We start from the raw sequence: 14,534 nt of genomic DNA on the forward strand, positions 1-14,534 counted from the left end.
ATGAGAAGCCTTGTGGCAAAAAATACCTATAGTATATAGGGGGACCTGAGGTGACCCAACTGAACTCCCAGTTCAGTAAAACTGTATGATGCTATTTGGAGCAGAACACCTGCTGAGTCATTCTGTAGCACTGTACAAAATAAATCATTGTTATTTTAAGTTACTGACTTTTGTAATGCCTGTTAAAGTAATAGATAACTGAAATAGAATTAGCATCTAGAAGTGGGGTGTGTCTGCAACAAAACCTTAAAGTACATGTCATTGTTTTTGAACTGAGTAAAACTGGAAAAGTGATAAGGAAACTTACTGAAGGGTGATAGACATGAGAAAATTACTATTGTGGGCTGCAAAGGGGGATCTGTATTATATATAGGCAGTAATTTGGTATGTAATGATACATGGGTCAACATATGATAATAAATGGTTCAGTTCAGCAAGATGATATTATTATTGTACATGTATATGCACACAACATTGAAGCACCCAGATATATAAAGCTTAAAGCTCAAGGGAAAGATAGGCCCCAATACAATAATGGCTGGAGACTTCGACAACCCACTTTCAGCATTGAACAGATATTTTAAAAATAAAATAAACAAAGAAACACAGGACTTAATCTGCACTATAGACCAAATGAACCTAACAGATATTTATGGAATATTTCATCCAATGGCTGTAGAATACACATTCTTTTCCTTGGCACATTGATCGTTGTAAAGGATAGACCGTATATTAGGTCTCACACAACAAGTCTTAAAACATTCAGTAAACTGAAATAATGTGAAACATCTTCTCTGAGCACAGTGGAATAAGTGTAAAAATTAATTACGAGAGGAATTTTGGAAAATATACACACCTCATCTATAACAAACCCACAGCCAACATCATACTGAATGGACAAAAGCTGGAAGCATTTCCCTTTAGAAGTAGCACAAGACAAGTATGCCCTCCCTCAATGCTTCTATTCAAGATAGTATTGGAAATCCCAGGCAGAGCAATCAGGCAGGAGAAAGAAATAAAGGGCATCCACATAGGAAGAAAAGAAATCAAACCATCCCTGTTTGCAGACAACATAATTCTACATCTAGAAAGCCTCATAGTCTCAGCACAAAAGCTCCTTCAGTTTGTGACTTCAGCAAAGTTTCAGAATACAAAATCAGGATGCAATCAATCAATCAATACAAAATAGTTAGCATTCTATATACCAATAGCCAAGCCAAAAGCCAAATCAAAAAGGCAATCCTATTCACAATTGCCACAAAAAGCATTAAATATCTAGGGATACAGCCAGCCAGGGAGGTAAAAAAGATCTCTTCAATGAGAATTACAAAACACTGCTCATATAAATCAGAGAAGACCCAAACAAATGGAAAACAAATCCCATGCTCATTGATAGGAAGAATCAGTGTCATTCAAATGATGACACTGCCCAAAAGAATTTATAGATTCAATGTTATTCTTATCAAACTACCAATGACAATCTTCACAGAACTAGAAAAAAAATTTTTTTTATTCAAATGGAACAAAAGTGAGCCTGAATAGCCAAAGCAACCCTAAGCAGAAAGAACAAAGCAGGAGGTCTCATGCTACCCAGCATATGCTACTCAACTTCAAACTATACTACAGGGCTACAGTAACCAAAAAGCAGGGAACTGGTACAGAAACAGATATATAGACAAATGAAACAGAGAGTCCAGAAAATAAGGCCACACACCTATGATCATCTGATCTTTGACAAAGCTGACAAAAACAAGCAATGTGGAAAAGACTCCCTCTTCAATAAACAGTGGTGAGACAACTGGCTAGGCATATGTAGATGGTCTCCTTCCTTACACTATGTATAAAAATCAACTCAAGTTGGATCGCAGACTTAAATGTAAAACCCAAAACTATAAAAACCCAGAAGACAACCTGGGCAATACCATCCTGGACATAGGAATGGGTAAAAATTTCATGAGAAAGAAAAAGCAATTGCTTTTTGAAAGAAAGACAACAAAAGCAAAAATTGAGAAATGGGATGTAATTGAACTTAAGAGCACACAAAAGAAATTATCAACAGAATAAACAGACAACCTATAGAATGGGAGAAAATATTTGCAAACTATGCATTCAACAAAGATCTAATATCCAGCGTCTTTAAGGAACTTAAGTTTACAAGAGAAAATAAAACATTTTCATTAAAAAGTGGGCAAGGAACATGAACAGGCACTTTTCAAAAGAAGACATATGTGCAGCATACAAGGATATGAAAAAAAAAGCTCAATATCATGGAGCATTAGAGAAATGTGAATAAAAACCACATTGAGATATCTCACACCAATCAGAATGGCTGTTTTTAAAATGCCAAAAAATAACAGATGCTAGAGAGGTTGTGGAGAAAAGGGAACACTTATAGACTGATGATGGAAGTGTAAATTAGTTCAACCATTGTGAAAAGCAATATGGTGAATCCTCAAAGAGCTAAAAACAGAACTACTATTTGACCCAACCACCCCATTACTGGCTACATGCCCAGGGGAATATAAAGCATTCTTCCATAAAGACACATACATGTGAATGTTCATTGTGGCACTATTCACAATAGCAAAGACATGGAATCAACCTAAATGCCCATTAATGACAGATTGGATAAAATATATGTGGTACATATACATCATGAAATACGATGCAGCTATAAAAAAGAATAAGAGCATGTCTTTGGTAGGAACGTGAATGGAGCCAGAGACTACTATCCTTTGCAAAGTATTGCAGAAACAGAAACAAAATACTGCATGTTCTCACTTATAGGTATGAGCTAAATTATGTGAACTTATAAGCACAAAGAAGGAACAGCAGACACTGGGGTCTACTTCAGAGTGGAGAGTGGGAGAAAGGAGAGGAGCAGAAAAAGTATAGGTTAGTAGGTTAATATCTGGGTGATGAAATAATCTGCACAACAAACCCTGTGACACAAATTTACCTATTTAACAAACCGCATATACACCAAACTTAAAAGTAAAAAAATTAAAATATAAAGTCTATGAAAAGTTAATTTTAAAACTTACAGATATGTACATGGAAAAATTAATATCCTTATTTCTATGTTTGATAGACTATCATAAAATTAGAGATAGACACATCTCTGTCTCAATGAAGTAGATCTATGATAAAAAAAGAAAAATTATTTATTTTGCCTTTATTTTTGAAAGGTAGTTTGATTAATATAAAGTTCCTGGTCAATGGTGGTTTTTTTTTTTTTTTTTTCTATAAGAAGTTTGAATATGTCATTTTGCTCCTTTCTTACCTCACTTACTTTTTATTAGAGATCATCTGTTAAATCTCATTGGATTTCACTTGTCACGAATCATTTTCTTCTTGCCACTTTCATTAATTTGTCTTTGTCTTTCACCATTTTGACTATGTTCCATCTGGCTGTGTATCTCTCTTTGTATTGATTCTACTTTCATTCATTGAATTTCTCCAATGTGGAGATGAATTTTTTTTTTTGCAAATTTGTAAAGTTTTCAGCCGTTATTCCATTGTCTCTGTCATTTTAAAGATATATTTCTATTTACTGATTTTTCTTTTTTTAAAACAAAATTTCTTGCTTCTTCACATGCCTATTTAATTTTATTCTGGACATTACGGATATTACTTTGTTGTATTCTAGCTATACATGTTTCTCTATAAAGAGTGAAGATATTTGTGAATCTCTTGTATCCTTTGAATATCTTTTTAAAGCTTTCCTAGTGTAGGTCTAGATTAGTCTTTACTAGTGTCGATTTAGTTTCTCTTCTATGTTGTGATCTTCGTGGTGTTCTATTGTATTTCTTGGGTGTTCACTGATGTCTCTCAACTCTAGTTGCTGCTAAATCAAATATATCTCAATCTTGTGTGAGCTCTGCTAGTTGTTCAGCTTACTGTTTTCCTCTGGCTGGTGTCCTCACCTAGTATTTGTTCTTTGTATGGCCTAGTGAAGTCTCGTCCTGTGAACCTGCAGCTCATCATTTGCCCAATGCTGCAAGAGAACTCCAATGCAGATTTTTAGAGTGTTTACAAACTGATATTCTCCCCTAAATTTTTGGATGTGTCAGTCCCCCTGAATTTGGATCTCATTCTCCTGATCTCAGGCAAGACTTTATAGAGCTGGACATTTTATAGCTTTCAATAATAGAATTTCATTAGTTCATCGCTAGTATCAAATATTTTGAAGGTAAAATCAGGAATTTTCCTTATTCAGCGCACATTTGAAAATCTGCTGATCTCTGTATGCCTTAGAGTCTACCTGTCAGATTTAGAATCAAAGAAGCTTTCTGTTATATATCTCAGGCACCAACATCTCAGATCACTGGGGAGTGATTGTTGCTCTATAGCTTTACTTCTGGTTTTCCCAGCCAAGGTTTATGTATCTCCACTCTGCTACTGTGCCCTAAGATTTTTTGGTGGGCCATATACCTTAGTGAAGCCTGGCATATTGCAGGATTTCAAATTGGCTTTAATGTCCCAAACTTTGATGTCATTTAGTCAGTAAGGGCCTTATTCACCTTTGAAGTATCTCTTAGCTCTCCTATCCTGTCACCAGCCTTTTGGTATACTGTCACTATGTACTTAAGGGAAGTTCCATGGGAAAGTATCAGCAAGACAGTGCAGACTTGCTTTGTGACTAGGGCTTTGTTGGACTGTAATCCAACATTCTAGTCCACATGTGGTGAATAAAAGTTAGTTTACATATTGGTCTGGATTATCCTTTCACTAGTCTATGAGAAGTTTGCTGTTCTTCCTGCTTTGCTCAAGAGAGAAAGCATGTATGTGCTTTTCTTCTTTTTTTTTTTTTTTTTTTTGCAACCTCATCTCCTTGATATGTCAAAATATACTTATTGTAGCTTATACAACTTGTTCTTTATTCAGGGTGAGGAAGATATTCTCTTGCAATTTTCTAAATCACAAAAAGTATAAGTCTTCCATTAAATATTTCATTTTTTACTTTATGTATTTTTCCTCCTCCCCCACCCACCATAATTTAAACTCTGAAAAGAAATGTACTCCTATGACTTTCTGCTTTTCTATGAAAAGAAAATTTTCAATGTGGTATTTTACACATGTAGATCACCTCACTTCAGAGGCATCATTTTAGGGAAAGAATGAAAGATCTTCAGCAACTTGGTGAATTAAAAATAACTCTTACCCAAAGTGTAATATTGCTATTAAAATTGGAATAAGAAGCAAAAAGTTATTAGTGCCAAGAATAAATACCCAAAGTCTGATATTTATCATTGTTTTCCTTTAATTTCTGAACTGACAAATGATAATTGCTCAGGCAATTAAAATAATTAGGGAAATTTAGAGGCACAAAAGGAGAATGCTTTTAGAAGTGCAATTTAAATGCATAAGGGAAGATTCATGTATGGTTGCTGAACCTTATCCTAGAGCAGACTGATTACCAGGTGTGTTTTAGTGGGCTGACGATTGATAGATCACATACCATCTGAGTTCTGTCTGGGAATGAGGCTTACTGGAAGCATAGTTACCTCAGAATGTAATTCTAGTTTTTTTTTTTTTTTTTTTTTTTTTTTTTTTTTTTTTTTTTTTTTTTTTTTTTTTTTTTTTTTTTTTTTTTTTTTGATTTAGGTTCTGGGGTACATGTGCAGATCATGCAGGATTGTTGCATAGGTACACACAATTCTAGTTTTAAAGGAGGCTTTTGAAGATCTTGGGATTTATATATCACCAAATATATATATCATCCTTGGTGATAAAGGATGGCTTTCAGAACCCACAGTTGTTCAATATCTTATGAACTTTTAATGTGTTTTTGGAATATGTTATTTTTTGCAGTGTTTAAATGAGGAAAAGAAAAATATGAGTAAAATCCTTGTATGGTCTTAAAATTTTATCATGCTCATCCCCTTTGTGAGCTGCAGGAGGCAATCTGAGGGAGGCTGTAGAAACAATTAAAAGATTGACAGTGGCTTTATAAGAGAAATGAGAGTTTCTGTGAGAAATAGAATATTCCTGGGTAAGGAATAGTCTACGTTAACCTTAATGTAGAGAGAGTACACATTAAAATAAATCAAAGGGGCATCAACTGCGAGAACTACCTCAGTGTTTGTGTGCACAATTAACACTTAAGCTATTCCATATTCTGATGATATAGTGACAGCTGACGTTGGTGTCGGAAATTGATGATACCAATTTCTAAGAAGAGACTATCTCAGAAGTAAATAGATGGTATTTTATTAAAATTTTGTAAAGTGCGTAACTCTTAGGCATGACTTATTCATTTCAGTTATACTTTCCATTAAGTTATTCATTCAGAATTTTAAAGTCAACTACTGATAGCTGAATGCAACAATAGCAAGTTATTTATCTCAGGCAACACTCCTTAACTAATTTAAAGGTATATTCCTTTTAAATTAAAATTGGGCTTTATCACATAAAAATTTAATCTCCTCCACAGACATTCATTTATCATATTAAACTTGTGTCATGCAGGACATGAAATACTTTTGTGCACAATTCCTATTCATCTATTGTCCATATACAGGTGAAGTTAAATGGATTCAACTCATAGCAAAACCTAGAAGATGATGAAGTTTGAAAGGAGAGTATTCATGAAATTGAGACAAGAGAGGGTTTCACTAAAAATTATGCTAGCTGATATTAATAGCAGCAACAATCACTTGGGAGAGATGCTTGAATGTGATAAGCTGGGATGCTTATTTCAAAAGTAAATTATTATGCCATTCTTCTTTCTATTAAACATAATGAATGACATGAAATAAATGAGTTTAATTTGAAAAATAACTCTCTTAAATGATGTTAGAAAAGTGTTTAGAATAACACCACCAGTCAGTCACCAGTATTTATTGAATACTCTATGTTGATTATGTTATTAAGCACAAACATTTGAGTGCCTCGTTTGTGCAGATTACACTTTAAGCTACAGGGAACATTTATCCAGGCATTATAGAATAAGTGGAATGTCTGTGAATAAACAGAAGGCATAGTCCCTACCTATCAAGTAAATGCAAATGAATATAGCATTAAGACTATGTGTGTGTACAAGAAAAGTGAAGGAGTGATATGAGTAGTGTAAGCCTAACTTGAGAAGGTACCAAATTGGTTGACATACAAGTTAAAACTCTTACAGCCTCAGGAGGTATGTTCCACAAATAATACTGTTTTAAAGTTCTACCTGAATGTTATTTCTATTCGACAAGCAATTCACTTGCCTTAACCAACTCAAAGTAGAAATAACCTTACAGATGCATTAATACATTTTCAGCATAGTTTCTCAAAAAAATTTTACAGGTTCTTTGTGTTGTGATTTTTTTTTACTTCATTCTAATAAGTGAATAAAAAGCCAAAAGCTTGTTTGAGTCAAAAGCTAGACTAGTCTGCTAATGATTACGCCAAGTAAAGACAGAAGTCTAAAATACATCAGTGTCATTTTACTGCATACTTGCAACCAAGAGACACAATCAAGGGTTGTTGTACTGTGAACACATAAATATTTACAACCATTCCATGGGTTATATGCCCGCAACAATTCTTCCAAACTATTCCTCTTAGTCTTCTTGCAGATAAAGGTCTTTGCATATTTTAAAATCTTGGCTATAATTTCATTGTTTGGGATAAGGGATATAGAAATGCTGAGTTAGAATACAGTGAAAAGAAGCTATAGTTTGTGATATTGGGAGGAATAAAACAGCTTTTCAAATGTCTTTGGCAGCAAGGTTCCCTCTAACCAGGTACATACATGTTCCAAATGTGGATATAGATAAACTTTGTTTTTATACTAGCTTTGTTATGAAATATACTTAGTTTATCTCATACGATTTTCAAATATTTTAAAGGTGGATGTGGTATCATTTTTTGGAAGTAAGGAATAACACGTAGAAAGTCCAAATATTTCTCATATATAATTCAATTTCAAAAACAACATTAATTTAATGTTTTGAGCCTTATCAGAAGACTTTTCTATGAAAACAGTTAGCTTAGCTCCTTGGGGTTAACTCTGAATGTGGTTTTGAAATTTAAACCTACTCATGTGATTTAAATATGTTTTTATTACTTTAAAAGCCCGAGTATCTTTTTTAAAAAGGAACAACCTACAAGCTAAATGAGTAAATAATAAATATGAGTATTTCAGGGGGTAAACAGAAGGTGCTTAACATATTTTCTAATTGTTTTTTTCTGCTGTGATTTCTATTTCACACAGAAGCTGTGATAGTAATAGTTATCCATTTTTCATGCCATTCAAAAAGTTTTAGTAAGGAGGTCTTCAATTTTTAGTGAGACTTTAAATAAACTGTGATGGAATTCTGAAATATATTTAGGTTGGGATTTCCTTCCAAGCTATTTTTTGAACAGAAACCTTTTCAAGAAAGGAGCTTTCCCAGGATCTACTATGAAGTCTCTCGCCAAGTGCCTCAATGAATAATCCATTCACAGCCTGCCCTACAATAAACTATTTAGAGTGGTTTAAATGATTGTGCTACAACTATCCAATATGAAGGTTTAAAAAGTGGCAATAGTGTATCCGTCCTTCCAAGGTAAATTAAGTAGTGTGACAGAATCTAAGATACAAGAATGCTATATGGAGGTTGCTGTTTTGCCTCTGGTGAAGCTGTTAGTCACCGAATTTTACAAAAAGAGAGGAAGGACTGAGCCTCAGTTGGAAATAATTACACTCAGGTATTAAGCATAGTCAGTGTTAAACCTGAGAGGTAAGAAAGCTACAATGAGATTGAGTGGATATATGCTTGTAGTAATTTACTCTTGGATTAATGTAGACAGAATTTACAGGTATACACACACACACACACACACACACACACACACACACACACAGTGTATCCATTATTTTATATATATATATATATATATATATATACACACATACACATATTCCTCATCTACTCAGTTGCCACATGCACAACAGCATTTTGAGATTGTAACAACCACTGTGAAAGGGGAAATTAATTTGTCCACCTGATACAAAATTATCAGGATGATTAAATGATTGATATATCCTCTGCCAGGTAACAAACTGTTCATGGCATAAAAGTTTAGGAATTTTAAAATATTTTATTACTAATAATTGTGAGAAAATAGGGTTGACAGTTAACCACCCTCTTCTTTTAATAACCCATCTATTTTGGTTTCGCATATTCTTCGACATGTTCTTCTCTTAATGGCCTGATTTTTCCTTTATATGTTCTTTAAGGAAACCTTTTCATATATTTCATGACATTTTTGTTCCTCACTCCTCAATTCGTAACTCTCATGTATGTCTATTCCAATTACTGAAATTTAATAGTTTTATTTTATGTTTACTTAAAGGTTTATTTACATGTCTATATATTACATATATATCTATATGTTCTATATATTACCCTTATATTTATTCCTGGAGATTTCTTCATATTTATTTTTGTAATTTTCCTTATTATACTTTAATTTCTTGGGTACATGTGTAGATCTTATAGGATTGTTACATAGGTATACACATGCCTTGGTGGTTTACTGCCTCCATCACCCCATAACCTAAATTAGGTATTTCTCCAATGTTATCCTTCCCCAATCTCCCCACCCCCACTATCCCTCCCCTAGCCCCCCAGCCCTCAACAGACCCCAGTATGTGATGTTCCCCTCCCTGTGTCCATGTGTTCTCATTGTTCAACACACACCTATGAGTGAGAACATATGGTGTTTGGTTTTCTGTACTTGTGTCAGTTTGCTGAGAATGGTGGTTTCCAGATTCATCCATATCCCTGCAAAGGACATGAATGCATCCTTTTTCATAGCTGCATAGTATTCCATGGTGTATATGTGCCACATTTTCTTTATCCAGTCTATCCTTGATGGGCATTTGGGTTGGTTCCAAGTCTTTGCTATTATAAACGAAGATATATGTGCATGTGTCTTTATAATAGAATAATTTGTAACCCTTTGAGTATATACCCAGTAAAGGGATTGCTGGGTCAAATGGGATTTATATTTCTAGATCCTTGAGTAATTGCCACACTGTCTTCAGCAATGGTTAAACTAATTTACACACCCACCAACAGTGTAAAAATGTTCCTATTTCTCCACATCCTCTCCTGCATCTGTTGTCTCCAGATTTTTTAATGATTGTCATTCTAACCAGCATGAGATCATATCTCAATGTGGTTTTGATTTGCATTTCTCTAATGACCAGTGATGATGAGCATTTTTTCATGTTTGTTGGCTGCATAAATGTCTTTTGTTGAAAAGTGTCTGTTCATATCCTTGGCCCACTTTTTGATGGGGTTGTTTGTTTTTTTCTTGTAAATTTGTTTTGGTTCTTTGTAGATTTTGGGTACTAGCCCTTTGTCAGATGGGTAGATTGCAAAAATTTTTTCCCATTCTATTAGTTGCCAGTTCACTCTAATGATATTTTCTTTTGCTGTGCAGAAGAAACTCTTAAGTTTAATTAGATCCCACTTGTCTATTTTGGCTTCTGTTGCCATTGCTTTTGGTGTTTTAGTCATGAAGTCCTTGCCTATGCCTATGTCCTGAATGGTATTTCCTAGGTTTTCTTCTAGAGTTTTTATGGTATTGGGTCTTATGTTTAAATCTTTAATCCATCTGGACTTAATTTTTTTATAAGATATAAGGAAGGGGTCCAGTTTCAGCTTTCTGCAGGTGGCTAGCCTGTTTTCCTAACACCATTTATTAAACAGGGAGTCCTTTCCCCATTCCTTGTTTTTGTCAGGGTTGTCAAAGATCAGATGATTGTAGATGTGTGATGTTACTTTCAAGGTCTCTGTTCTGTTCCATTGGTCTATACCTCTGTTTTGGTACCAGTACCATGCTGTTTTGATTACTGTAGCCTTGTAGTATAGTTTGAAGTCAGGCAGCGTGATGCCTCCAGCTTTTTTTTTTTTTTTTTTTTAATTGCTTAGGGTTGTATTGGCTATGCAGGCTCTTTTTTGGTTCCATATGAAGTTTAAGGTGGTTTTCTCCAGATCTGTGAAGAAGATCAATGGTAGCTTGAAGGGGATACCATTGAATCCATAAATTACTTTGGGCATTATGGCCATTTTCATGATATTGATTCTTCCTAACCATGAGCATGGAATGTTTTTCCGTCTGTTGGTGTCCTCTCTTATTTCCTTGAGCAGTGATTTGTAGTTCTCCTTGAAGAGGTCCTTCATGTCCTTTGTTAGTTGTATTCCTAGGTATTTTATTCTGTTTGTAGCAATTGTAAATGGGCATTCACTCATGATTTGGTTTTCTGTTTGTCTGTTATTGGTATATAGGAATGCTTGTGATTTTATATTTTTGTAATGCTTGTGATTTTTGCACATTGATTTTGTATCCTGAGACTTTGCTGAAGTTGCTTATCATCTTAAGGAGATTTTGGGCCAAGATGATAGGGTCTTCTAAATATACAATCATGTCATCTGCAAATAGAGACAATTTAACTTCCTCTTTTCCTCATTGAATACCCTTTGTTTACTTTACTTGCCTGATTGCTCTGGCTAAAACTCGCTATACTATATTAAATAGGAATGGTGAGAGGGGGCACTCTTGTCTACTGCCAGTTTTCAAAGGGAATGCTTCCAGTTTTTGCCCATTCAGTATGATATTGGCTGTGGATTTTGAGATACATTCCATCCATACCTAGTTTATTGAGAGTTCTTAGCATAAAGGGCTGTTTAATTTTGTTGAAGGCCTTCTCTGCATATATTGAGATAATCATGGTTTTTGTCTTTGTGTGATGTATTATGTTTATGGATTTGCTTATGTTGAACCAGCCTTGCATCCCTGGGATGAAGCCTACTTGATCGTGGTGAATAAGCTTTTTGATGTGCTGTTACATTCAGTTTGCCAGTATTTTATTGAAGATTTTTCATCGATGTTCATTATGCTCTCCATTTGCTTGGTAAATCTTTTTTTATCCCTTTGTTTTGAGTCTGTGTGTGTCTTTGCACGTGAGATGGGTCTCCTGAATATAGCACAGCATAGAGTATTGACATTTTATCCAATTTGCCAGTCTGTGGAGTATTTAGCCCATTTACATTTAAAGTTAATATTGTTACGTGTGAATTTGATCCTGCCGTTTTGATGTTAGCTGGTTGTTTTGCCTGTTAGTTGACAAAGTTTCTTCACTGTTTCGATGGTCTTTACTACTTGGTACGTTTTTGCAGTGTAGAGTTCAAACTCTATGTACAAAGCCAAACACATCATTACTTCCCTCTCCACTTCTCCAAACCTGTATTCTTATGTTCTTATTTTCTGTTATGATTTCACCATCTGCCCAGTCAGCAAGCATTAAACATTTAGCCCTCTTTATTATTATTTTTTCATCTTTTCTCCCTTCCTCAAACAGTTATTCACAAAGTCTAACCTGTTTTTCCCTTAACAAAATTTTATTCATTTCCTCATTCATGTTCCAATTATTCCAGTTTTGGTTCTCAGTTTTTTGCATCTTTTCAGTTCCCAGAACTGGCTATATTTCTGCTTTTAAAAATATCTTAAACTTCCCTCAAGGACCCACTCAAATGCATCTCCTCAGTACACCCTAGTAGAAGACTATTTTCTCTTTGCTCCTGTTTTCTTGGATATACACATGTTATGACATCTAACTAGCTCCAATATATGCTCATCTACATTTGTGGTCTTTCCTGAGATATTTTAAATTTTAAGATTGTATGGGCCATACCATATTTTCCCCCATTGGGCCTACCTCTCTGCTTGTGTGGAGTATAAATTGTATAAATATTTTCCTACATAAACTGAACTTAGAAAATTTTGAATAGTAAAGAATTTCATTGCTTTGAGCAAATTGGCCCTTTTTTCTATGGGGGAAAATATATCAGAAATTGTTTGGGGAATATATATTTTTTATGGTAGGATGAAATATGATAGTATTGTGTCTTGTTTATAGGTTTACTCAGATTTTATTTGTCTCTATTGTTTTACTTACTTGAATGAACTCATCAAATAATAGTTATTGTTTTACTCAATTGCATAAAACTGTAGATACTTTCAAATGATTATTACCATAAGGAATTATGAAATAACTGAAGTTTCACAAAGGTAACAAGGTACTGGGCTTAAGACTATTGTGAAAATTCTGAAATTTCCAAAGCACAGGCTTTTGCAAAATTCTCTTGGCAAAGTACATCACTGTGGGTAGCAGTCTTTCAAAAGAAATCATTGTAGTTAGTGCTTTCAAAGTAGTCTAATAGCCTCTGAATGCCTTCCCAATGAGTGGGGTAACATATGACTAGACTGCCAATAGTTTTGCCTTTTATATGACCTCACCCAGTTTTTATGAGATGAAAATCCCATGGTACTCATCAATATTCATGCATTACAATTGTTCATTCTCTCTTTTTCTTTATATGACAATTTCCCCTGCCATTTTCACTATTCAGAGGAGATGCAATCCTGGAATAAATTTAAAAACTGAGATTTCCTAATGCAGGCAGGACTTAATATCTAGGTGATGGGTGGATAGGTGCAGCAAACCACCATGGCACACATTTACCGATGTAAACAATCCTGCACATGCTATACATGCGTTCCAGAACTTATAATTTAATTTTTAAAAAGCACTGCGATTTCCAAAGGGCCACACATCCAAATTTTATATTGTGGGAATTATCTATCCAAAATGAAACAGTGGAATACTTCAGATGAATGTACTTAATGCTATTCATTTTTTCAAACAGTATGAACAACACGGTCAATTTGACTTTAAATGCATCTTGTTGTAGATGATTTGGCCATTAACCTTGGCAATGTCAATCTGGTCTCACCATCATGTTCTGTAAAATTAGTATTCCTGATAATAGAGCTGTACTTAATCCTTAATTAATGTAAGGATTAATGCACTAGTAGATTCTGAAAACACAGTGAGGGGGGGAGGGGGGTTAGAGGAGAAAGAACTAAACAAGACAGAAAATGAATAAGAGGAGCAAATTAAAGAATTGTACAGATGATGATAAGTATAAGAAAAATACGAAAGAATGACACAAGCAAGTAGATATATGGTAATAAAAATACCTAAAATCCATGAGGGCACAGATTACTAACTGGAATAGTAAGCTTGTAGTACCCCAGAAGACTGAAATCTCTTACATTGGTATAGTCATATAATACAGGACACATATTCAGTTCATATAGAGCCTACTAAAACAGTCTATTGAAGGAGCTGTGGGTTAGATGACTTTCTCCTCTGGCCACAGTTGATTGAACCAGGAGCATACACCTGTTACAGAGATAGCCATTCATATTCTCCATGCCAGGAATTTGGAATTGGGGCATTGCAATTCTAGTTAATTTATTTTGTGGCTAACAGTAATGGACACTGAGAAGATCTAGATTTAGGAACTGCGGTTGTCATTTTGGATCAACCATACATAGATAACATGAGAAAATCGGTTTTCAGAGAGAGAATACTAAAGCAGCCTCACAGAGAGAATCCGAGACAAGCGCTTATATAGTTCCAGAGACAGAACAGCAATATTTAGAACTCCTGTAGGCTCTATAGTTCCTGATTCTACTCCATTATGTGA

This window comes from Cebus imitator, unplaced genomic scaffold, assembly GCF_001604975.1.
Source record: "Cebus imitator isolate Cc_AM_T3 unplaced genomic scaffold, Cebus_imitator-1.0 Scaffold232, whole genome shotgun sequence".
In the NCBI taxonomy this organism is placed as follows: Eukaryota; Metazoa; Chordata; class Mammalia; order Primates; family Cebidae; genus Cebus; species Cebus imitator.